Here is a 27068-nt window from a genome sequence, read left to right on the forward strand (position 1 = left end):
AGGAAAATCAAGCTTTCCTTCCTTGTTTAAATGTGAAAACATTTTACTCTTTGAGGAAACATAGTCCCGATATGTTATTTTGAAGAAATGGACTTAATCTTTACTCTTTACTCAACTCAAAACTCAATTGTTAAAATAAAGTTAAAACATTTGTAAAAGAGTTTTGGAACACTTAATGAACTTCTCATGAATCTTAACTTCTCTTGACTTGACTCTTAACTTTCCTTGAATTGAATTATGAATTCAAGGATTGTCATTTGTGATAGAAAAGATTTTTCATGATGTATAGGAGTGTTATTCGATAGTTAAACATGAGAAAATATTAAGAAATCACTGTCTGGAAGCAAGTCTACGATCCGTCAACACTCCCCGACGCAGAGAACATTTTTCATATCCTGAGGAACAGGTCCGCGACGCGGACCTGGTACCCAAATTTGTTTGACTTGTTCCTTCTTTTCTAACCCAAATTCACCTATATTTGATTCTTTTTCTCAATTTCACTTTAGATTCAGATACCTAATGTATGTACACAAGAACCTAACTCGAACACAACTCGAAAATTGACCTTAAAACTCTCAAGAACTCTTCAATCTCATCCAAAATAAAAAAACCTAAGCAATTCATTAATACAACTCATAAACATCAAAGTATCAAATTTTTTAGGACGAAAATCATTCTGAAAGAACATGTTTGCCGCGTGGGTGAACGAACCCAACTCTATGTGAACTCACATACCTCGTAGGGATCATCCCTTGACGATATCCACAAGCAATTCTTGAGGAACTTGACTAATCTTGCTCCTTCTCCTCTTCTCTCTTCTTTTTTTCTGTTATCTAAAACCTTATCTCAATATCGTAAAAGGATAAACTGAATCTTATCATTTTAGACCCCAATAAGTTACCAAAAACAAAATTAAATCTTGGGGTATGGAAAAAACCATAACGCACTTCTAAAATTCATATTAGACTTTTCTTATTTGAACAACCCAACTTCAAATGAGCATATCTCACTCATACAAATTCAGAATTGCGCAAACTTGGCGGCGTTGGAAAGATTATTTCAAGATCTTTCCTACCATATATGGAAACACTCCTAGCTCATCCTGGTCTAGGATTTATGATCATTTGAAGTTGATCAAAAACTCAACTTAACAAAATAAAATTTCCAAATGTTTGTATTCCTTCCAAAAATGACTATTTCCAATTTTTAGTTTCTTTCTAATTTTTTCAATTAGAGAGATGTTACGATATCTCCACCTTGGAAAAATTCATCCTCGATGAGATTACTCTTACTAATTAAGCTAATGGCGTAACATCAAACATGCAGTTCAAACATGCAACAAGCACAATGCAATAACATGCTAACTTATAAATAAAAATGCCAAGAAAATATTAGTACTTTAATATGAAACTTCTTAGGATTTGAAGAGATGTGGATATATCTTCTTCATATCCTACTCAGTTTCCCAAATATTTTCCTCAACAAATTGGATCCTTTAAAGGACTTTGACTAATGCTACTATGTAAAATCTCGACCAGAATCTCTTCATAAGATAAGTTATCATTGATCCCAATATCTTCAGTTAGTATGATCAATGAAGGATCACCCATGCACTTATTCAACATAGAGATGTGAAATACCGGATGGACCGTGACTAATTCTTGTGGTAGCTCCAACTCATTAGCTACATTACCTACCCTTTTTGATATTTTGTAAGAGACAATATACTGGGAACTAAGTTTCCCCTTCTTACCAAATATCGTAACACCCTTTATGGGTTAAACTTTCAAGTATACCCAATCATCTACTTTAGACTCTTAACTCCCTCCTCTTAGCATTAGTGTAGGATTTGTAACGACTCTGCACCGTTTTCAACCTCTATTGAATCACTTTCAGCTTCTTCGGTTTGTAGCTTGATGAACTAAATCTGGTCCTATCAATCTAGCTTCACTAACTTCAAACCATCTAATAGGAGATCTGCATCTTCTCCAATAAAGAGCTTCATAAGGAGTCATTTGGATGCTAGAGTGGTAACCGTTTAAAGAAAAAGTAGGTGATCATCCCAATTACCTTTGAAATCAATCACAAAAGCCCTCAACATATCCTCTAAGGTCTAAATAGTTTGCTCTGCTGACCATCTGTCTGAGGATGAAAAGTCTTTCTTAAGTTCACCTGTGAACCCAAGTCTTTATGAAAAGATTTCCAAAATTATGTAGTAAATTGTGCGCCTCTGTCTAAAATAATCAAAACTAGGATCCCATGAAGTCTAACCACCTCTTGAATATACAACTTAGCATAATCTTCTCTCGAATGAGTAGTCTTTATCGGCAAAAAGTGCGCTAGTATTTCCATTTTATAAAGAATAACCCAAATAGAATCATGTTGCATGCGAGACCTTGGGAAACTTGTAATGAAGTCCATACTGATTAGCTTCCACTTCCATTATAGAAGTTCTATATTCTGAGACATACCACTGAGCCTTTGATTCTCTACTTTAAATTGTTGGCAATTTTGGACACTTAACAACAAACTCTGCAATGCCCTTCTTCATACTATACCACCAATAAACTTCTCTCAAATCTCGATACGTTTTTGTGGAACCAGGATATATGGAATATCTAGAGCTATGAGCTTCCTCCATGATCCTCTCTTGGAGTTCATCCACCCTTGGTATACACAATCTACCTTGATACCTCAATACACCATCTCCCCATTGTTCAAAACCCATTACCTTTGGCTTGTGAACATTTGTCTTCAATTCAAGCAAAATAGGGACTTTTTCTTGCTTCTCTTTTACTTCTGACACTAATATGGTTCAACTTTATTCATAACCACTACCCCTCCTTATGTGGAATCCATTAGGCAAACTCCAGGCGTGCAAGTCTATGCACCTCCGTTGCTATTTCTTTCTTATATTTATTAAAGTGGGTGGTACTACCCATAGACAACCTTCTCACGACATCAGCAACAACATTATCCTTACCTGGGTAGTAAAGAATACTTATGTCATTTTCCTTAAGTAATTCTAACCACCTTCTTTGTCTCAGATTAAGCTAATCTTTTTCTGAGTAAGCACATATTGAAGACTCTTGTGATTGGTGAACACATCCACATGAACACCTTAAAGATAATAGCACCATATTTCCAAGGCAAATACTACGACAACCAACTCTAGATCATGGGTGGATAGTTCTTCTCGTGAACTTTCAACTATCTAAAGGCATAAGCTATAACCTTGTCATTCTGCATTAACACACAACCCAAACCAACTCTAGAAGAATTACAATATATGAAAAAACCTTGAGTACTTTCTGGTAAGGTCAATAGTGGGACAGTAGTCAACCTCTTATTCAATTGTAGAAAGATTTTCTCACAAGCTTCAGACCATTGAAATTCACTATTTCGGAGTCAACTCGGTCAAATGGGATGAAATAGATGAGAACCACTCTACGAACCTTCTATTATAGCCAGTAAACCCCAAGAAACTCCTAATATCAGTTGAAGATATGGGTCTAGGCCAATTCTGCACTGCCTCTATTTTCTTAGTATCAACTTTAGTTCCCTCTCCAGACATAATGTGGCCTAAGAATGCCATAGACTCAAGTCAAAACTCACATTTCAAGATCTTAGCATACAACTCTCTATCTTTTAGAGTGTGGAGAACTATTTTGAAATGGCTAGCATGATCTTCCTCATTCCTCGAATAGATTAGTATGTCATCAATGAACATGAGAACAAACATATCTAAATAAGGCTTGAATACTCTATTCATAAGGTCCATGAATGTTGAAGGTGCATTGGTAAAACCAAAGGACATTAGCAGGAACTCATAATAACCATAGCGGGTAGTGAAAAGTGTCTTTGGATATCATATTCCCTTACTCTTAACTGATGGTAGCCTAATTTGAGTTCTATCATAAAGAAACAAGTAGCACCTGAAGTTGATTGAAAAGATCATCAATTCTCAGAAGAGGATACTAATTCTTGATGGTAACCTTGTTCAACTATGTAATCTATGTACATCCTAAGGATCCATCTTTATTTCTCACAAATAAGACCGGAACGCCCCAAGGTGAGACAGTTGGTCGAATAAAGTTGTCATCAAGGAGATCTTTCCACTGTTCTTTAAGCACTTTCAACTTGCTAGTGCCATTTTATATAGCGGAATAGATATAAGAAAATATCGAAAAGAATGTCTATACGGAAGTCTATTTCTCTCCCAGGAGGGACTCCAGGAACATCATTAGTAACGACTTCTAAAAATTCTTTTACTATAGAGACTGACTGAATATAAGTAATCTCAACACTAGAGTCATTAACTTGGACTAAGTGATAGACACACCACCTTATAAAATAACTTTTTTGCCTTAAGGTATGAAACTAAATTACCTTTAGGCACTGCAGAACTACTTCTCCACTCTAGGACTGACTCATTTGGAAACGGAAACTTGACAACTCGAGAATTACAATCAATTGAGGCATAATAGGCATGGATCCAGTCCATAATAAGAATGACATCAAAATCTATCATATCTAACTCAACTAAAACAGTCATGGTGCTGTTGTGATTGAAAGAAATACGACAATCACAACAAACTCTTTCTGCTAAAATAGACTCACCAACACCAACGGGTGTAGAAACACTGAAGGGCTCATTAAGTTGTTTAGGAAGAACATCAAAATTCATCGCAACATGCGGAGTTACAAAGGATAAATCGCTTCTATATCTAGCAAAACATAAATATTAAAGTTAAAGACTTCCCTTGCTCTTGGCAACTAGTCATAGTGTATATGCGGTTTACTCTTCCGCCAGTACTTGAAGTAGCTCCTCTAGGTGCAACCCTGTCTGGTGGAGCAACTAAAGAGCACTAGGCTCAATTGCCCCCACTACCATTACCCTGCTTGTTGTTTGGACACTCTCACATGAAATGGCCATTATGGCCACACTTAAAGCAACCATTAGAGCCATCACGACACGTCCCTGAGTGGTTCCTATCACACTTAGCACATGCAAGAGGCTTACTACCCCCTTGTGCCATACTACCTAGAGAATAGGCGGGCTTGGCTCTGAAATTCTGACTATTGTACTCACTTTTGTTCTTTTGTGCAGGTGCACTGGCAGATGATGGAGAAGGTACCTTGTTTCTGTTGGAAAGATGAGCGGTTGGCATTACTCTTGTGCTGTTCGGACTCATCCTCTGATGTCTTAGCCCTCTTATTCTTAAATTGTTCTCTATCCCTTAATTTTCCTCCTCAACTTGTTACATATGGATGATTAACCTTGCTATGTACATATCCCCTATAGGCATAGTTTCCTTTCCTTCCTTTCTTGACATACAGGGCAACCCTGCAAAATATAGACTCATCCTACTCTTCATATCTACAACCATATCCGGAGCATATCAGAAAAGTTGTGTGAACTACAAACTCTACTCATGAAATCTCAAAGAATCCTGCGTAAGAGTGACAAACTCTCGTACCTTTGCTTCCCTCAGTTCTCAGGGAAAAGAAACGCCCCCAAAAGTCTTCCTTAAACAAGCCTATCTCACAATCGGTTACGCACAAACATGAGTTAGAAAACAAAACTGTATAAAGATGAACTCTATGGCACGAAATAAGTGTGAATTAAATGAGATAATTCCTAAATGTTGTAGACTTTTAATTATATATGTGGCGCATTACATACCAATAACTAGTTACCTAAAGATACGGCTTCATAGACTCCCTTTGACTCTTGAACTCAGTGCTCTAATATTAATTTTTTCATGCTCCGAGCCTACACCCTGGGTGGGGCTGACACTCAAGAACCATTGGTGGACCTAAGAAAATCCTTGGCCTGACTTACTTACTTAATGGAAGACTTTTAGGAAAGAAGAAGAGAATCTTAATACAAGATAACTCAACAGTCTTAAAACTAAACTCATAATAGTTCAAAAATAAATACTTAATTTAGTCAAAATGGCAACTCAAATGTGAATATAAGTCAGTAACAAGATAATGACGAATGAACTAACATTTGACAATTTATGAAGCCTCTAAAACAACTGAGATGGATGTCAGGACACGACCCATGAGATCCTAATGAACTAACTAATACTGTAAGTGATAAAAGGGATCCTCGGAAAATCAAGCAGGCTCACCACAAAACTCTGAATGCTCAACTAGATCAATGAAGCGCTGGATGTTGTTCCTAGTTACCTGTATCTAAGATGCAGGCGAAATGGAATCATTTAATGTATGTGAGGGGAATTCTATAACAAGACATAAGCTTGAAAGGAACTAAAAAACTTACCTGGCTCAACTAAACTCAAACTTAAGTAAACTCATTTCAATATAAAGCAGTATAAAACAAGTGCAATATAAAGAAAAGTTTTTTAAAACATGGATGTCAACTCTGTGTATTGGAAATACAATAATTCTCTGTGTATATGCAAAGATACAAATACAACTCAGATATGTAAAAAAACAATTAAACTGTGTATATAAGAATACAAATATTATTATGTGAGTTTTTCTAATCGACAACCATCACATAAGAGCTATTGTGATGATACAACATTTTGCCTTCGCTGCCAATATCGTCCTATACCTTGCCGAGGATATAGTTTCTGATTACTAAGTGGATCCACTAGTCTTTGCTAAAAAGCACTAAGGAATCATCTAAAAAGTATTGACCCTTTTCTACCCATGATTGTTACATGGGTTATGGGGGTTGAGAGTTGTCTGAACTCTCCCACATATTAGTGCTCAATACTTCTCCCAAAATATAATACTAGCTCTTATGTTTATCTCCCACATATTAGTGCTCAATACTTCTCCCAAAATATAATACTAGCTCTTTTGTTTAAAAACATAACTTGTTTTTGTGGTTTGAGATAATTGCTCAAAAATATAGCTCAAAGGCTCCTCTTGAAAATGAAAGTTTCTTCTCGTGCATAATTGTGAAAGTATTTACTCTTTACTGAAAACTAGGTCAAAGGTTTTTCTGGAAAATCAAAGTTTTCATCATTGTTTAAATGTGAAAATATTTTACTCTTTCGGAATACATAGTCCCAATATACTCTTCTGAAGAAATGGTCTTCAAGCTTTATTCTTTACTCAATTCAAAGCTCAAGTTTTAACACAAAGTTAAAACATTTGTAAAAGACTTTTTGAAGACTTAATGAACTTCTCTTGGCTCTTAACTTGTCTTGACTTGACTCTTAACTTTTATTGAATTGAACTATGGAATCAAGGATTGTGATTTGTGATAGGAAAGATCTCATGATGTTTAGGAGTGTTTTTTGATAGTTAAACATGAGAAAATATCAAGAATCATACTGAAATAAACATGTTTAGCGCGTGGGTGAACGAACCCAACATTATGCGAACTCATATATCTCGTAGGGATTCTTGCTCCTCCTCTTATTTACGCTTCTTTTTTTCTCTTCTCTAAAACCCTAACTTAATATCTTAAAAGCGTAAACTGAATCCTATCAGTTTAGACCCCAATTAGTTACCAAAAACGAAATTAAGTCTTGGGGTATGAAAAGACCATAATGCCCTTCTAAAATTCGGATTTGACTTTTCTTATTTGAACAATCCAATTTCAAATGGGCATATCTCACTCATACAAACTCGAAATCGCGCAAACTCAATGGTGTTGGAAAGATTATTCCAAGATCTTTCCTATGATATCTAGAAACACACCTAACTCATCCTGAGTTAGGAGTTATGATTGTTTGTAGTTGACCAAAAACTCAACTTAACATACTTCATAAATTTTCCAGATATTTATATTCTTTTCAAAAATGACAATTTTCAATTTTTAACTTCTTTCTAATTCTTTCAATTAGTGAGTTGTTACAGCTATTTCCTATTATACCATCATAGATATTTTTTTGAAATACAAGTTTTGTAATTTTACCCAGAAATAAAAAGATCAAGATGCAGATCATTTTATTAAAACTAAAATAGGATGCAACTTTTTAAAAAAAAATATAAAGAAGGCATATATTAATTGTGTGGTAAACACGAAGGACCCATTTTGGGATTAAATAAAAAGAAATTTACATAGTATATTTGTGATTACCCGGAATCTCCATAATTCGTTGTCGCTGACTCGCTGGTTGTTCCCAAAATTGAAAAGGTAAAAAAGTTCGTTTTTTATGCGTTGATGGAATCTGATTTTACTCTATTTAAGATGATAGGAGCTATTTTTGTACTAAAGTTTGCCATCTTAATCAACCCAAAATAATATCTCCATCATCTTATCCTCTAATTCATCTACTCTCCACTTGGAATCTAACTAAAAACCCTCAAGAAATTAGTTTTGGTAACCATATCATGATTTTATTAAATATTCTGTAACATTGCAGGGGTGAAGCTCCCAATAAGATTTTTACATATCTAAGGCTCGTCCCGAGACATCTGATTAAAGATAAAGCAATGCTACAACACCACAACCTAATGACCCTGTTTAAAATTTTCCACAAGATTTTCCTATATAAAAATTTTAATAAAAAATTAGAAGTGATATAAAATAAATTAAAGAAGGAAAACTAACAAAAATATGTGAAGAGAAAGAGAGCTTTTCATCAAAGCATGTGCAACACAATTTTTAATTCCTGTATTTACAAAATTATATGGAGGAACATCAAAAGATATGTCATGAACATGGTTATTAACATTTTGGGGGTTATGAAAATATAGCAACAGAGTGATGGATATGAACACACCTTTGTTAGTTCATATTATTACATGTTTGAATCTAGCTACTATACCTCTCATGGATAAAAGTTAGTTTTACCTATTCGAGTCACTGTTTGAATGGTTGTTACGTATTATTTCGTATTATATATATTGTATTGAATTATATTGATAAAATAAATATAATATTTAAATAAATTATTTTATTTTTTTGTCACTACATAATATCACACATTAATACTTTTAAAGAATAAACCTTAAAAACAATTTAGGGTACAATAAAAAGTTACTATATATATAAAGATAGAATAAAAAGATAAAATAGGATTAGAAATAATGTGTATATATACACAAATGAGGAAGAAAACTAAAGTAACGACACAATCAAATCAAAATTGATCCATCATATTTATATAAAATGAGAATTCTCATTGTTATATAACGATCGATTTAGCCAGTAAAATTTAAGTAGCAATCAAAATAATCAATATATTTGAACTAATAATATAATACTTCCTCTGTTCCTATTTACTAGTTAAATAATATTATTGCCTAACTTGATTTCTCATTTTACTTGTCATTTTTTACAAGTCAAGGAAGGACAATTCTTTTTTCCCTAGTATATATATCCTCAATTTATTAATATTGAGCTAATATCTTTAAAAAATATAGTAAGTAAATTTGTTGGACACCCTATTAATTTAAAAAGGTAAAATAATTATAAATTCATTATATCAATCATTATTTTCTTGATATAAGCGTGTCAAATCAAAATTTGATAAGTTAAAGAGGGACCACGGAAGTACATTAGGTAACAACCATTCAAACAAATGCAATTGTAGTATCCTTGTAGAAATATACTTTCTCATCCCTATACAGAATAAATTTATCTTAGTGGGAATATATATTATATACTTCATGGATAAGATGATAAAATTTGAATTTACCGTATCACACATTCGAGTCCACTGGTTTCTTGGGCACCAATTACAATTCTTTTCTCATTAACTATCATGAATCAATAAAGAAAAAAGATAGAAGGAATTTAATGACAAGTCAATGTAACTACTAGCAAATTGTATCAGATAAAGAATTCAAAACTCAAAATATATTCATATATATGTAGTTTATATAAATAGTTTTTCAAAAAATTTCGTTGTTTTCATCCTTTAATAGATATATTTTTATAAATATGGACTTAAAATTTGACGGTCCAATAAGTTTCTCACGATATTAGCAACTCAAATAAAGCTTAAATAAAATCAAACTAATATTAATATTAATTAAAAAAAATTGACACTAGGAATCACAATATTGTTGAATGCCTATTCTTTAGATTTGCATTGGTATAGATAGTTAAAACACTTTATTTAAAAATAAATTAAATTAAAATGTATAACTTAATTTTCATTTTTTTCTAGTGTTTAGTTACGTAATAAATACTTCCTCCGTTTAAATAAGAATGACTTTGTTTCCTTTTTAATCTGTTTTAAAAGAATGATCTCTTTTTTTTTTGGTAACATTTTAATTTCAGCTTCTACATGACATGTTTAAGGCCACAAGATCAAAGAGCAATTTTGTACATTTGACTTAACTTTAATTTAGGACTCTAAGATTTAAAAGTCTTCTTTATATTCTTAAACTCCGTGTCAAGTCAAATCAGGTTATTCTTAGTGAAATAAAGGAAGTATTTATTAGTCATACTTATTTTAGTATTGATATAACGCTTCTATTTTGGAATTAATTAGCTACGAAGTTTTTCGGTAACATTGCTAAAAAGCACCTAGCTAATTCAGTTTCCTTATTATTCATTGCTAATTTCTAGTTAAATGTGATTATCATGCAGGATATTTAGCTACGGAATTTTATCTGTCATTAATTTTTTATTCCCTAGTTATAGTAGTGATTAAACTTTTAGATTATGGTAATTTTAAACTTATTAATTGGATTGTATATATTATTATTTAATTTTTTTGTTGAGGAATTGAGAATTCAATTAATGTCATCACTCATCTCATATTTTGTATTATTTATGAAAAAACACCTTAAAAAGTTCTACCTTAGTAGAACTAAAACAATATTTAAAATATAAACTAAATTATTTTTGTGTAAGAACAATTTACGAAAGAAAAAAAAAATCAAAAAAGAGGTTGAAAAACACGACTTATTAATTTGATTTGGTATTTGAAAAATCTAAGTCAAACTCAACTAACACCTCTATCATTTTCTATAATAAAAAGAAGGTATTGGTGATTTCTTTTTTTATGTCTATTTATGTTTTAGTCAATAAAATTATGTCATAGTTGTGTTCTGTCTCTAATTATTTATCTGCTTTTTTTAAGTCGTTTCGAAATGTACATTTGACAAATCAAGAAAAAACAAAAGAATTTACCTATACCCTCAATTAATTACTTTTAAAAAGATAGAACTTGAAAATCTATATATATATAGTTTTTAATTCATCCACTTCATAATTAATAATGAGAAAATAATAAACTCACTATGTCATAAATTATTTTTTAATAAATGTATTAATTTAAAAGCGGACAAATAATTAGAAACAGAGAAAGCGACAGATAATTTAAAAATTCATCTAGATGAGTGAGTGCAAACTAAGACTAACATTATACTCATAGAAAATATATGGTCATCTTCCAATATTAGTGTATCACGTAAATTAAGTCAAATCGTAGTTTCTTGTTGAGATATTCTTCTCCTTCCTAAAGTATGTATCATTTCCTAGTACCAAAAGTTCCTACCGCAGCATTAGATACCATATTTTACTAGTAGCTAGGTATACAGTAACAATAATCACATTTTGTAAAAGGACTTTTGTGCATTAATTTCTGTTTAAAGAAATGACAAGATACTTACACCATTAAGTTATTTGACGTCGACGTCCTGCTATAGTGCTTAAAAAACAAACAATTGTATTTGAATATATTGTAATAAGGAGTCGTTTCGTTGAGTATGGTATAAAAATAATGTTTAATAGAGCATATTAGTAATGCTTGTATTAATTATTTGGAAAAAAAGGATAAATATACCTCCGAACTATTGGAAATGGTATGCAGATACCCTCCGTTATATTTTTGAGATATTGATGCCCCTGCCGTCCAAAAACAAAAGCATATATATCCTTGATACTAACGGACGTATACGTGTCACAATCTTATCCACCGATCTGACATTTATTAAATATCGGATAGACGGATAGTATGAGATTGTGCCACGTGTCCCTATTTAGTCTTTTGTTAGAATGAAGAGCATATTTACTCTAGTTTTTGGACGGCAGGGACACCTAAAGTATGACAGAGAGTATTTGCATACCCATTTACGATAGTTCGGAAATATATTTGTCCTTTTTCCCTAGTTATTATGCATAAATTATTTTGTATTTATTGTCAGATTTTGTATAAAATAGTATACATTATATAAAAAATATTCATTTACGAAAATATCCTCCATAACAACTACGGTAGAAAAGAGTTAAAAAGTGCTTTTGAGGATCATGCATTTTGTAGACGTGATTCGGTTAATTCTATTTGTCTCTGTCTATTGGTGGGGAGGTATATGACGGAAAGAATCGATGGATTGAGGAATGAAATCTCGAAAATAAAGAGAACCAGCCTTTTGATCTTTAATCATGCTAATGCATACGTTAAATTTTTTTACATTACTAATACAAAAAAAAGTTCCATGATATTAGTAATATACTCCTTAATATACAATAAAAGTATTAATTATACATATATTAAGAAGTATACCAAACAAAATACTATTACTACAGAGAATCTAATAAACTCTATCAACCGACCCCAATGCAAAGATACTGCATATATAATTTTAAACCCTTGAAAAAAAACATGCAATTACACAAGCCACGAATTATGAATGGAAATTGGGAAGGTGCAAAAAAGATAAGAGATACTCCTAGACGGAAGGGCTTTCTCATTTAATTTTGTTGAATGGTAACAAAATGGTTCATCATGGAGGAATATAAATGATGTGACAAAAGGAAAAACTTTATACAATTATTTAGATTTACACGTTTTGACATAAGATTGGCTAATTACATGCATTCACCTGTTTTAAAATAATATATTCCTAGTGACAAGCATTAAGCACAACAAGACGTAAAAATACTTTTTGTCTTACCACTTAGACCTAGGTACTATTCTCATGCAAATAAGAATTTTTAACACCATATATTTGGATAAGACGTGTGCTCTAAAACTTGAGAAAAAGATATACTATATAGTAATACTAGTTTCCATTTTGATTTATGGTAGTAGATGCGTAATGTCTGAATTTCCAGATAAGAATATAAGAAGTTGTGTTATCCTTCGAAATCATGATACCAAGAACTTGGTTCTCTCTATTTGTTACCAAGCCTAAAAGTTTTAAGGCTCTCAACCAACTTTTTTGACAATCAAATAGGATTGATCATGAGCCAGATGAGTTTCGATTTTTTAAATACCAAAATAAACATTAAAATAACCAACATACAGAATGAAATTTTATAAGTGAGATAATAAGAAGTAGGTATAATATATGTGGACCTTATAACTATGTTGTGGAGATAGAGAGACTAGATACAAAAGACTTTTGACTCAAGTACAGCAAATTCAGGGACAAATTAAAAGGAGAAAATAATGAAGAACAAGTAACAAGGACACAATGCAGTTCTAGAAGAAGGGAACAAAAACAACAACAAAATAGTGCAATAATTCAAAACACAATAAATAAGAGATAAATTAGTGAAAACGATTAGGGAAAAAGTTTTAAAATGTCCTTAATGTATTAGAAATTATGCAATAAATTAGTGAAAACAATTAGGGAAAAAGTTTTAAAATGTCCTTAATGTATTAGAAATTATGCAACAATGCTCACTTCCACCTATTGGATTATAAATGTCCTTAACGTATTAGAAATGGTTCAAAAATTCCCTTATTCCACCCACATGATCTAAAATGCCTTAGGAGGACAAATTTGAACTATTTCTAATAGGTTAAGGGCATTTTTTATTTAATAAATGAAATTTTGTTTATGATATTATATTATGATTCAAGTTTGACATATAGAGATACGTAATTAAGTATTTGGTGTATTGCAGTTTGTGAATACTATTGGACTTATGAAATTTAGAGGAAATTGGAACTTGACCCTAAGGTTGATGTAACACCCCGTAGCCAAAACAGACCAAAAATTAGTATTTCAGAAAAAATTGCAGGTGCTACCAACGGTGGCATCGACGGACAGTAGCATGAACCACGGTCCGTCCTGCACAACCGTCGATGGGATCAGAAACTCCCAAAAATTTCAGCCTAGAAAAATTGGTTAAGTCTTGGACGACGGACGGACTTACGATCCGTAGGTCAAACGACGGTCCGTAGTCCGTGACAGTCGGTCAAGACTCCCTTCAACCACTCTCTGACAAGAGCTATGGATGACCAGCATGGTTCATAGGTGGACCTACGGTCCGTAGGTCTGACCATAGGTGGAAAATTTGCAGCCAGTTAAGGGGAAATGCAGTTGGGTCAACTTAAAATGATCATAACTCTTAGCACAAACTGAATTAAGTCTCCCATGACCTATCCACAGATAGATAATTGAATTATCTTTCCATAGACACCAACTTTGCTAAAATCAGACCTCTGAGTAAAACGTTATGCCCATTCTAGTAAAGGCCTGTCGAACAGGCTCTCACGACGGACCCAACGACGGGGTGTCGGGCGCACGACGGACCGTCAGTCCTGGCCATCGTGGGGCCCGACAGCAACCTTCCCAGGGATATTTTTGATTTTTCCCACTTTGTTTAAACCCTAAGTTACGTCGTTCTAACCCTAAATCATTATATTTAGTCAGTTTAAGCCTAGAAACATAATTTAAACACATCCAAGTCAAATCATTAAATCAAAACTTAGAAAGTTAGAAGCAAGAGAGGAGAAAAAGCTCAAGAACCCTAGTTCAAGAACGCCACAAGCTCCAGCAGTTCCAGCCCAAAAACTTAAGTATTTTTTTCGTGGATTTCATCATCAGGTATGTGGGATTTCACTAGTGGGTTCCTTTCACCCATTAGGTCCCTAGTTTTCAGTCAGATTCTTGATTCTCTTGTCATGATTAAACCTAGGGTTTCTAGAACTTTGATAGAACTTTATGAATTTATTAGTTTTATGTTCCAAATCAGATTATCATGTTTTTATTCAGTTTATTGCATGAATTTCAGAACCCTAGCTTTGTATTTCTTTAGTTCTTGAATTACACATGCTAGGTCAGATATTTCAGACACTTCAGATATACATGCCTCAGTTATAAATGCATAATTACCAGATCAATTGTTGCATTCTTAGTTTGCATGTTCAGTTTCGAGCTATCCAGTATTTATAGAAATTCAAACATAAACAGTAAATTTACAGAATTAATTAGGAGTAGCATAATACCGAGTTGGACTAGGGTTTAGCGTACCCAATAGTCCTAGAACTACCAGCCAAGTAGGTTGTAAGTCCCCCTCTGTGGGCAATCAGTTTAGTGATCACGCCAGCGTGCCTTTATAGCTTTGGCAGAGTATATTGGTTCCTCTCGATGGGGCGTATACATCGGACTCCACATTTAGCTCATGTGGTTTTATTATCGGTTATTAGTAGCTCCCACAGTTCAGTCAGACTCTATGCATTGACTATTTATCAGTATATTCAGTATTCAGTTTCAGCATGTTATAAATTGGTCATTGCATCCAGTTAGCTCAGAAATCAGGACATCACGTTCAGATTATTATACTTTTTTTTGTGCTTGTTCAGTTATGTTTTATTTCAGCTTTACTCTATCCTACATGCTCAGTACCTTTCAAGTACTGACGCATACGTGCGCTACATCTTCTCGTGATGTAGGTTCAGGTTCTCAGCATCCAGATCACGCATAGATCGATTTCTCGATCTCCAGTTCAGCAGATTTAGTGGTGAGTCCTCATTCTCCGAGGACAACAGTCATGAGTTTCATTTCAGTCTTTAGTCATTTAGTTTCAGTTTTTGCTAGATTTAGCTGGGGCTTGTCCCAATATTTCTAGTTTAGTTTAGAGGCTATTTTCAGATATAGTTAGATTCAGCTTAATATTGAGTTAATATTTCTTTTGTATTAAACTCATTGTTTTCAAATATCTCAGTTATAAAATATGGGTATTCCCCATCTTTTCATTTTAAGTATGATTTAGCTTCTGCAACAGTTTATTATCTTTAGTATGCTCATAATCATGCCAGCAGGGTTAGCTTGGGATCACTTGTGGTCCTAGGTTCCGTGTCCGCGTCTCGGGGGTAGGCGTGACAAAACTTGGTATCAGAGCACTAGGTTCAATAGTCCTAGGATGTCTGAAAAAGCCGCACTAAGTAGAGTCCTTTTCATGGGTTTGAAGTGCACCACATCTAATGAGAGAGAGGCTATGAAGTGTTTTAGGAAAAAATTCATTTTTCTTGTTACTCTTATCGTGCGTATGGTATGATCAAATTTCATTCTAACTTGACGTTGTGCGCTTAAGATCATGCCTTTTTGTAGAGCTTAGGCATGGAATGCTAATGCACGCAATGCTAACACAGTTCCTCTAGTACCAGATAAGGAAGTTCAAATGCAAAGTTTCAGAACGCTTATTCAGCCTTTGGTTCAGAATATGACCAACCAAAACAATGCAGAGTTAGTGATTTTGTTAGGATGAATCCGCCTAAGTTTTTAGGTTCGCAAGTTGGTAAGGACTCACAGAAGTTCATTGATAAGGTCAAGAGAATATTTGGTGTGATGTCAGTAACTCATAGTGATAGGTGAGATTGACATCCTACAAACTCAAGGATATGACTCGCATATGGTTCACTCAGTGGAAAGACAACAAACATGACTTTGTCTTTTGCAACTCAGTATAGAACTAAACTTTAGTATTACTCCAGAAACTCTCTCAGAACCCTTCTCAGTCTCTACTCCAGTCGGTGACCCAGTTATAACTAGACGGTAATACAAAAATTGCCCTGTCATAGTCTCTCAGAAAGTCACCTCAGCAGATCTAGTAGAGTTAGAAATGGTAGACTTTGATATCATTCTAGGCATGGATTGATTACACTCATGTTATGCCTCAGTCGATTGTAGAACTAGGATTGTTCATTTTCAGTTTCCAGATGAACCAATATTAGAATGGAAGGGTAGTAGCCTAGCGCCTATGGGTCGATTTATTTCTTACCTTAAGGCCAGAAAGATGATATCTAAGGGTTATCTCTATCATCTAGTTTGGGCTAAGGATTCTAGCCTTGAAACCCCATCTCTTGAGTCAGTTCCAGTAGTCTGTAAATTTCCAGAAGTATTTCCAAAAGATCTTCCCAAGGTTCCTCCCGAAAGGGAAATCGACTTTGGAATTGATCTCCTTCCAGATACCCAGCCTGTTTCCATTCCTCCTTACAGAATGGCTCCAGCAGAGCTTAAGGAATTGAAAGAGCAGTTGAAAGACCTTCTAGATAAGGGTTTCATCAGACCTAGTATTTCACCATGGGTTGCACCAGTATTGTTCGTAAAGAAGAAAGATGGTTCTCTCAGAATGTGCATTGACTATAGACAGTTGAACAAGGTCAAAATCATGGAAAAAAATATCCCATCCCCAGGATTGATGACTTGTTTAACCAACTTCAGGGTGCTAGTCATTTCTCAAAGATAGACCTCAGATCAGGTTATCACCAGCTCAGAGTTAGAGACAGTGACATTCCGAAAACAGCCTTCAGAACTCGGTATGGTCATTATGAATTTGTAGTTATGTCATTTGGACTAACCAATGCTCCTGCAGCTTTCATGGATTTGATGAACAGAGTGTTCAAATAGTACTTAGACTTGTTCGTTATCGTCTTCATTGATGATATCCTCATTTACTCTAGGAGTGAGGAAGAACATCCAAGTCATTTGAGAGTTGCTCTGCAGACTCTCAAAGATCGCCAATTATTCGCTAAGTTTAGTAAATGTAAGTTTTGATTGCAATCCGTTGCTTTCCTTGGTCACAATGTATCTAGCAAAGGGATCTGCCTAGATTCACAAAAGATAGAAGCAGTGAAACAATGGCCCTGACCTACCTCTAATACAGATATCAGAAGTTTATTAGGTCTAGCGGGTTATTACAGAAGGTTTGTGGAAGGATTTTCATCCATAGCCTCACCATTAACTAGGTTGACTCAAAAGATGGTCAAATTCCAACGGTCAGATGATTGTGAGAAAAGCTTTGCAGAATTGAAAACTAGATTGACTACAGCTCCTGTCTTGACTCTACCAGAGGGTTCAGATGGCTATGTGATCTATTTTGAAGCATCCAGATTTGGCCTAGGTTGTGTGTTGATGCAGCGAGGTAAGGTGATAGCTTATGCCTCTAGACAACTTAAGGTTCATGAGAAGAACTATCCAACTCATGACCTCGAGCTTGCAGCAGTGGTGTTTGCACTCAAGATCTGGAGACACTACTTGTATGGTGTTCACGTAGATGTGTTCACTGACCATAAGAACCTTGCGTATGTGTTCACCCAAAAGGAGTTGAATCTTCTCCAGAGGAGATGGCTTGAGTTCCTTAAGGATTATGATATGAGTGTGCATTACCATCCTGGAAAGGCGAATATAGTAGCAGATGCTTTTAGTCTATTATCTATGGGTAGTGTAGCCCATGTTGAGGAAGAAAGGAAGGAGCTAGTGAAGTATGTTCACAGGCTTGCTCGCTTGGGAGTTCGCCTTATGAGCATATCAGACATCGGTGTAACAGTTCAGAATGGGGCAGAATCATCTTTGGTAGTGGAGGTTAAGGAAAAGCAAGACAGTGACCTAATCTTGCTTGAACTTAAGGGTGCAGTCCATAATCAGAGAGTGGAGGTTTTCTCCCAAGGGGGAGATGGTGTACTTCGCTACCAAGGTAGATTGTGTGTTCCTGATGTGGGAGAGTTGAGGCAGAATATTCTTGCAGAAGCTCATAACTCCAGGTATTCTATTCATCCAGGTGCCACTAAGATGTACCGCGATCTGCAGGAAGTCTATTGGTGGAATGGAATGAAGAGGGATATAGCAGACTCTGTGAGTAAGTGCCCCAATATCCAGCAAGTCAAGGTAGAACATCAGAAACCAGGAGGTATGACTCAAGAGATCGATATTCCTACTTGGAAGTGGGATGTGATCAATATGGATTTCATCATAGGGTTACCTCGTCTCGCGGACAGTATGACTCAATTTGGGTGATAGTTGATAGGATGACTAAGTCTTCTCGCTTTTTGGCGGTCAAGACTACATATTCGGCAGAGGACTATGCCAAGCTTTACCTTACTGAAATTTTGAGGTTGCATGGGTTTCCTTTGTCTATCATCTCAGATAGAGGTCTTCAGTTTACCTCTCATTTCTGGAAGTCATTTCAAAAAGGTCTTGGTACTCAAGTTAACCTTAGTACAACATTTCATCCACAGACGGATGGGCAGGCAGAGCGTACCATTCAGACCTTAGAGGATATGTTGAGAGCTTGTGTGATCGATTTCAAAGGTAGTTGGGTTGATCACCTTCCTCTTATTGAGTTTGCCTACAATAATAGCTACCATTCCAGCATTCAAATGACCCCTTATGAGGCTTTATATTGGCGTAGATGTAGATCTCCTGTTGGTTGGTTTGAAGTAGGTGAAGCAACTTTGATAGGGCCAGATTCAGTCCTTTATGCTATGGAGAAAGTGCAACTTATTAGAGATAGACTTAAGATAGCTCAAAGTCGTCAGAAATCTTATGCAGATGTAAGTAGAAGGGAACAAGAGTTCCAAGTTGACGATTGGGTTTTTCTGACAGTCTCACCTATGAAAGGGGTGATGAGATTTGGAAAGAAAGGGAAGCTCAGTCCTAGATATGTAGGCCCTTACAAGATCTAGAAAAGGATTGGCAAGGTGGCATATGAGTTATAGTTTCCAGCAAAATTAGCAGCAGTGCATCCGGTCTTCCACATCTCACTCTTGAAGAAATGCGTGGGTGACCCAGCCTCTATAGTGCCATTAGAGAGTGTGGCGGTGAAAGATAGTCTTTCTTATGAGGATGTACCAGTTGAGATTATTGACCGTCAGGTTAGAAGGTTGAGAAACAAAGAAGTCACTTCTGTCAAGGTTTTGTGGAGGAGTCAGTTCGTAGAGGGAGCTACTTGGGAAGCAGAAGCAGCCATGAAAGCCAAGTATCCTTACTTTTTTCCTTCCGATTCCACTCCAGCTTGAGGTAATAGTTCCTCTTCAGTTTTACAGTCATTCATGCGTAAATTCAGTTTTAGAATCATGTTCCCTCAGTTTGTACTTTCATTTTTAGCTTAATTGCATGTACTCAGAACTCAATTCAGTCAGAACTCAGTTCTCAGTGTTTAGTAGTGGGGTTTCCATCTCTCTCCCTCTATTTCAGCTAGTTTAGTCTTCATTCGAGGACGAATGTTCCCAAGGGGGAGATAATGTAATACCCCGTAGCCAAAACAGACCAAAAATTAGTTTTCCAAAAAAATCTGCAGGTGCTACCAACGGTGGCATCGACGGACCGTAGACTGAACCACGGTCCGTCCTGCACAACCGGCGATGGATCAGAAACTCCCAAAAATTTTAGCCTAGAAAAATTGGTTAAGTTTTGGACGACGGACAGACTTACGGTCTGAAGGTCAAACGACGGTCCGTAGTCCGTGGCCGTCGATCAAGACTCCCTTCAACCACTCTCTGACAAGAGCTATGGATGACCAGCATGGTTCGTAGGTGGACCTACGGTCCGTAGGTCTGACCGTAGGTGGAAAATTTGCAACCAGTTAAGGGGAAATGCAGTTGGGTAAAACTAAATTGATCATAACTCTTAGTACAAAATGAATAAGGTCTCCCATGACCTACCCACAGATAGATAATTGAATCATCTTTTCATATCCACCGACCTTGCTAAAATCAGACCTCTGAGTAAAAAGTTATGTCCATTCTAGTAAAGGCGTGTCGAACAGGCCCTCACGACGGACCCAACGACGGGGCGTCGGGCGCAAGACGGACCGTCAGTCCTGGCCGTCGTGAGGCCCGACAGCAACCTTCCCATGGGTCTTTTTGACCTTTCCCACTCCGTTTAAACCCTAATTTACGTCGTTTTGACCCTAAATCATCAGATTTTAGTCAGTTTAAGCCTAGAAACATAATTAAAACATATCCAAGTCAAATCATTAAATCAAAACTTGGAAAGTTAGAAGCAAGAGAGGAGAAAAAATCTCAAGAACCCTAGTTCAAGAACGCCACAAGCTCCAGCAGTCCCAGCCCCGAAACTTAAGTATTTTTTTAGTGGATTTCATCACCAGGTATGTAGGATTTCACTAGTGGGTTCCTTTCACGCATTGGGTCCCTAGTTTTTCAGTCAGATTCTTGATTCTCTTATCATGATTAAACCAAAGGTTTCTAGAACTTTGTTAGAACTTTATGAATTTATTAGTTATATGTTCCAAATCAGATTATCATGTTATTATTCAGTTTATTGCATGAGTTTCAGAACCCTAGCTTTGTATTTTTTTAGTTCTTGAATTACACATGATAGGTCAGATATTTCAGACACTTCAGATATACATGCTTCAGTTATAAATGCATAATACTAGATTAATTTTTGCATTCTCAATTTGCATGTTCAATTTTGAGCTATCCAGTATTTACAGAAACTCAGACATAATCAGTAAATTTAGAAAATTCATGGGGAGTAGCATAATACCGAGTTGGACTGGGGCTTAACGTACCCAATAGTGCCAGAACTATGAGCCAATTAGGTTGTAAGTCCCCTCTGTGGGCAATCAGTTTAGTGATCACGCCAGCATGCCTATACCTTTGGCAGGGTATATTGGGTCCTCTCGATGGGGCGTATACATCGGACTCCACATTTAGCTCATGTGGTTTTATTATCGGTTATTAGTAGCTCCCACAGTTCAGTCAGACTCTCTGCATTGACCATTTATCATTATATTCAGTATTCAGTTTCAGCATGTTATAAATTGGTCTTTGCATCCAGTTAGCTCAGAAATCAGCACATCACGTTCAGATTATTATACTTGTTTTTGTGCTTCTTTGGTTATGTTTTATTTCAGCTTTACTCTATCCTACATGCTCAGTACCTTTCAAGTACTGACGCATACGTGCGCTACATCTTCTCGTGATGTAGGTTTAGGTTCTCAGCATCCAGATCACGCATAGATCGATTTCTCGATCTCTAGTTCAGCAGATTTAGTGGTGAGTCCTCATTCTCCGAGGACAACAGTCATGAGTTTCATTTCAGTCTTTAGTCATTTAGTTTTAGTTTTTGCTAGATTTAGCTGGGGCTTGTCCTAGTATTTCTAGTCTAGTTTAGAGGCTATTTTCAGACATAGTTAGATTCATCTTAGTATTGAGTTAATATTTCTTTTGTATTAAACTCATTGTTTTCAAATATCTCAGTTATAGAATATGGGTATTCCCCATCTTTTCATTTTAAGTATGATTTAGCTTCCGCAACAGTTTATTATCTTTAGTATGCTCATGATCATGCCAACAGGGTTAGCTTGGGATCACTTGTGGTCCTAGGTTCCGTGTCCGTGTCTCGGGGGTAGCTCGGGGCGTGGCAGTTGAATTTTGAAAAATATGATAGTTGACATATTAATTGACATCAAGATTAAGAACTTGATTATAAATTTGAGTTAGTTTTTGAATATAGACTAGACAGATCTACGGATTTGCTTTCTTACTAATAGTTTATACTTAAATATACTGCTTTGATTTGAAAGTCCAATGAAAGGTAAAAGCTCAAGTGATTTCTTGATCATTTGAGGCAAGTGAACTTTGTGACCCTCTTAAAGCGTATAAAATCATGTACTTTATTTTTTTTTGTATTGGGCAGTAATGAGATTTGGTGATAGATTTACTTGTTCATATTGAATGATCTTAATGATGAAAAAAAGGTAACTAAATACTACTTGATTTATATATTGATGTGTGATGTGTTGAGAATGATTTGAAGGGTTTATTAATTCATTGTTGATGTTGTATCATGATTATGTTATTGTGAATTGTGTATTGATATATATACGGTCATCTCCTCATTATTTGTGTGAATATTTCTATTTGCATTGGTTCTAAGATAGGATTGTAACAAGTGTAGTGTGAATTACGGAAGAAAAAGGAATTAAAACAGATGTATCATTTCGGGGATGTTTTGCATGCCTCAAAAAATATTATGCTTCGAGAGACATGTCACAAGTAGTGATAATTCTACTATTGAGGATCGTATTGCACGTCATGATGGGTGTATAGACTGATAAGCTCCCCATGAGTCTCGAACTGAGAGACATTGGGTAAGTATAATTAGGTCAGACATGCATCACTACACTTGACATTACATTACACATATTTATCATTTGTGAATTTATGAGTGCTTTTCTGTGGAACTTGTGATTCACGACTTGATCTTGTGTGTTGTTGATCTGTATTGTTAAAGTGACATTGTTGAACTATGTGTTATGTAAATTGAGAATTGTTAGGTCGAGTTGTTTTTATGTAGGTTGTAGTTTTGAAGGTTCAGTTGAAGTCTAATGAGCACTATTATTCTATATTCTTTGCTTTGTGTTTAAGAGTTTGTCTGCTAAGTACCGTGTTATTTTGATACTCGCCCATTGCTTTTATATTTGCGTATGTTATGAGCCCCGATCTTCGTGATGGTGTATCTTCTCTTCTTGTTAGAGGCTTCTTGTGGAGATTTGTAAGGTAAGTGTTTGTCATTTCAGTGGACCAATTACTCCTATTTATGATCTTGTTCTACTTTAGATATAATGTCATTTGAGACTTATGTTTTTCTTTCAAATGTACTACAATACATTAGTAACTTGTGCATGTGACTATCAGATATTGAGGGTTAAACTAAGTTGAATTTGTTATTCGCTTTATTATTTTGGGGCTAAACTTCCATTCTTGTTTTGCTTTCGCATTTTATTGTTATATTCTAATTTTAGGCTGACCTATCTTGGTGGAATATGACGAGTGACACCACGTTCATTTTTGGATTATGACAATTAATCTGCTTTGTCTGATACATAGCCAATGATACATAACTTATATGCATCTGATATATAAATATAAATAAACTAGACTCATACATATTTAAGTTTGAAATAATGGGGTTATGTATCAACAATAACTTTTTACTATTGTACACGAATAAAGTTGCAATTTATATGATAGATGTGGAGTGATGTATCCAGATTTTAAGAGAGAGAAAGAAAATGAGATTTTTTTATAATCAATTCAAAATGATAGTGATTTTTAGAGATTATGTTATTTTAAGTCGTGTAATTATGTAAATTTCTCAATAAATAATTACAATATTTACGGTATATAATTCTCACTCATCTGAAAATTTGGATTTTTATTCTTTTAGTAACTATGACTTTTGTGTTAGTAGTTTAAAATTTTTGAAATTTTTTTATTAAAGAATATAAATATGTAATTTAGGTGGAAAAATAATCATAATTATATGATAATGTATGTTACCTCAAAAGTATGAACTCCTAACTTGGATATTACATTAGTATAATATTTCTAATTTAGGTTGTGACTTTTTCTATGAGTTGTGACTTTTTCTATAAGTTGTGACTTTTCCAAAGAGTTGTGACTTTTCAATAATTTGGGACTTTTCCAAAGAGTTGCGACTTCTCGAAAAGGACATGACTTTTTTCAGATAAGACAAAAAAATTTTTGTTCATACTACCCTTTGTTGACTATAAATAGAGAGGTTTCCTCTAAATTTTCAACCACAATTTTTATAATCTTATACTCTTCTTCTTACATTTTCAAAAAAAATATATGATTTATTGTTGTTGATTAAGTTCGAAATTTAGTGAAATATGTCTAACGACCCGCTAGGTCGTTTTGAAAAATAGGACTATTTTGACTCTTCTCATGAAGTTTAAATAGACAGTTAATTTAGAATAATTGATTATTAATGAGAATATAAATCAATTATCTATTTGTTTAAAAAGAATATCGGAAGTGGTTTGTACCCACTACTCACTTATAATCCATGTAGTTAGGATAAAAGAAAAAGGGACAAGAGTAGTTTTTAACATACTGTGACTTGAGGTAGAAACAAAAAAAAAGGAGGGCCACTCAACGGAAGTATGTAATTAATGACGAGGATCTTGGTAAGTTTAGTCAAACTTGTTCTTGTATATGTAGTCATTGTCTGTTGGAGGATCTTCGAAGTATTATTAGTTTAGTTTATATATTGTTGGATGAAAGAAAGTGGTTTACACTGTAATTAGGGAGTTGATTACTTTCTAGGACTAATCATTGCATAAAAATTATAATTTAAGGGAGGCAATAAATAGCCATCAGTGGAGAGATTGAATTGATAGCAAATTTAAAAATGGCAACAAGAAATTATTTTGTTGGTCATCTTGTTTTCACAGTTAAAGCATATGGTTTCCTTGTTATTAATAAAACATAAAGTTACAATTAATGTTGTAATGTAAATACAGTGAGGTTATACTAAGCGTGGTAGAGATTTTCATTAATGTCAAAAAATGTATATGTTGTTTTAAGAGTACTTAGGTTGAGCGTACAACTACGGTATATTAAGGTGAGGGTAGTACAACTGCTAGGTTCTTTTTTTCCCTCTAATTATCATTATGCGAAAAATTATTAGTGGAGTATCTAATCTATGTAATTAGGTGTATATTATTTGATTAGCATTGAATTTGAGAGTTTGAAGAGTTTGAGGCTTAACACTAGGCTTGATTTTTAGGAAATATAAAACGTGATATATTAGTTGGCACCACAATTTGCTTACTTACAAATATTGCATAATTGATAGATTGGGGAAATTCCGAAGCTTTGCAAAAAGGGAAGGAAAAATCTTGAGGATCGTGAAACGGATTTGACATTTAAGACATGTTAAGACTTTTAGACTTCATTGAAGGACATTATCCTAATTAAAGATTAAAAACATAATAGAGAATAGGTAAAGGCAAAAGATGGGGGTCTTGTACAAGTAGTGTGACGGGCATTGGTATGAGTACTTGTGATATAAAGGCAAAATTTATTACTATAGAATGGGGATTGAAACCCGAGAATGCCAAAGCATATGGGCATTAGCTGATTTATATTGATTAGAATTCTTTGTATGATTGTGTTTTCTTTATTGCACCCGTATAGTTGTGATGATTGAAGTGGTTATGTATTATGCTAATATTGATTGATTGAGATGCATCATCATCCCCTTTATTGAAATAATATTATGTACATGCGTTGACATGAGATTGAAGAAAAGTTGGGCACGTGGAGATCGTTCGTGCTAGGAATGGCGAGATGTTAAGGTTAAAATTTGGGCACGTAGAGATCATACGTGCGGAAATTGTTTAATTTTATGATAATTCTTTGAGATTGTTCGTACAGACACGTAGAGACCATCCATATTGGTATATAGACCTCGCGATTCCCCCATGGGACATGAACTCTCGATATATTTTTGAGGAGTATCATGTATATACGGTTGAGAGAGTACTGTGTATTCTGAGGTTTATCATTTTATGGTGTCATATTGCATCGCATCTCATGACATATTTCATTCTTGATGATTATGTGTTATTTTTGTGGTGGTTGGAAAGTACTTGGTTTTTTATTTTCTCTATTTGATGAAACTTGACTGGTAAGTGTAATATAAACTTGTATAAGTAAAGAACTTATTTTTCTTACATAAACTCCCGTCACTACTTCTTCGTTGTTGGTCGATGAAATATATTGGGTACACATGGTTTCGTACTCATACTACATTTTTTGCACTCTTTGTGGTGTAGATTTTATTTGAGTACAAGCACATCTCGTGGAGCTTTTTGAGTCTGAGGTTGGAGTGTCTTCGAGTTATGGTGAGTTGTTTGGTTGTTAATGGCCCACACCTTCCTCTATCTTTTAGCTATTCCGTTATATAGACAGGATATCCTTTATGTTTGGGTTTGTCATTTTAGTTACAGACTTGCATCACATTTTAGAATCTCTTGTACTTATGAGACCAAGTTCTTGGGTGGTATTTAGGTTTCTGCATTTCGTATTTATAAAGAACTTAGTGTTGAAAATTTTTACTCATTGTTTACCTTTTTCCTCTTTAGTTAGTTAAATTGGTAAATATGTTGGTTTGACTTACCTATTGGTTTGGAACATAAGTGCCATCAAGATTTGTGATTTTGGGTCGTGAAAATTTTGGTATTAGAGCCCTAGGTTCATCGGTCTAACGAGTACAGGAGAAATGTCTACTAGACTTTTGCCGATCGGTATGATGATGTTCATACCTATCTTTAGAGACTATAGCACATTCAGAAAAAATCTATTCTTTCATTATTATCATGCACC

Source organism: Solanum pennellii, chromosome 3 (assembly GCF_001406875.1).
Source record: "Solanum pennellii chromosome 3, SPENNV200".
Lineage (NCBI taxonomy): Eukaryota > Viridiplantae > Streptophyta > Magnoliopsida > Solanales > Solanaceae > Solanum > Solanum pennellii.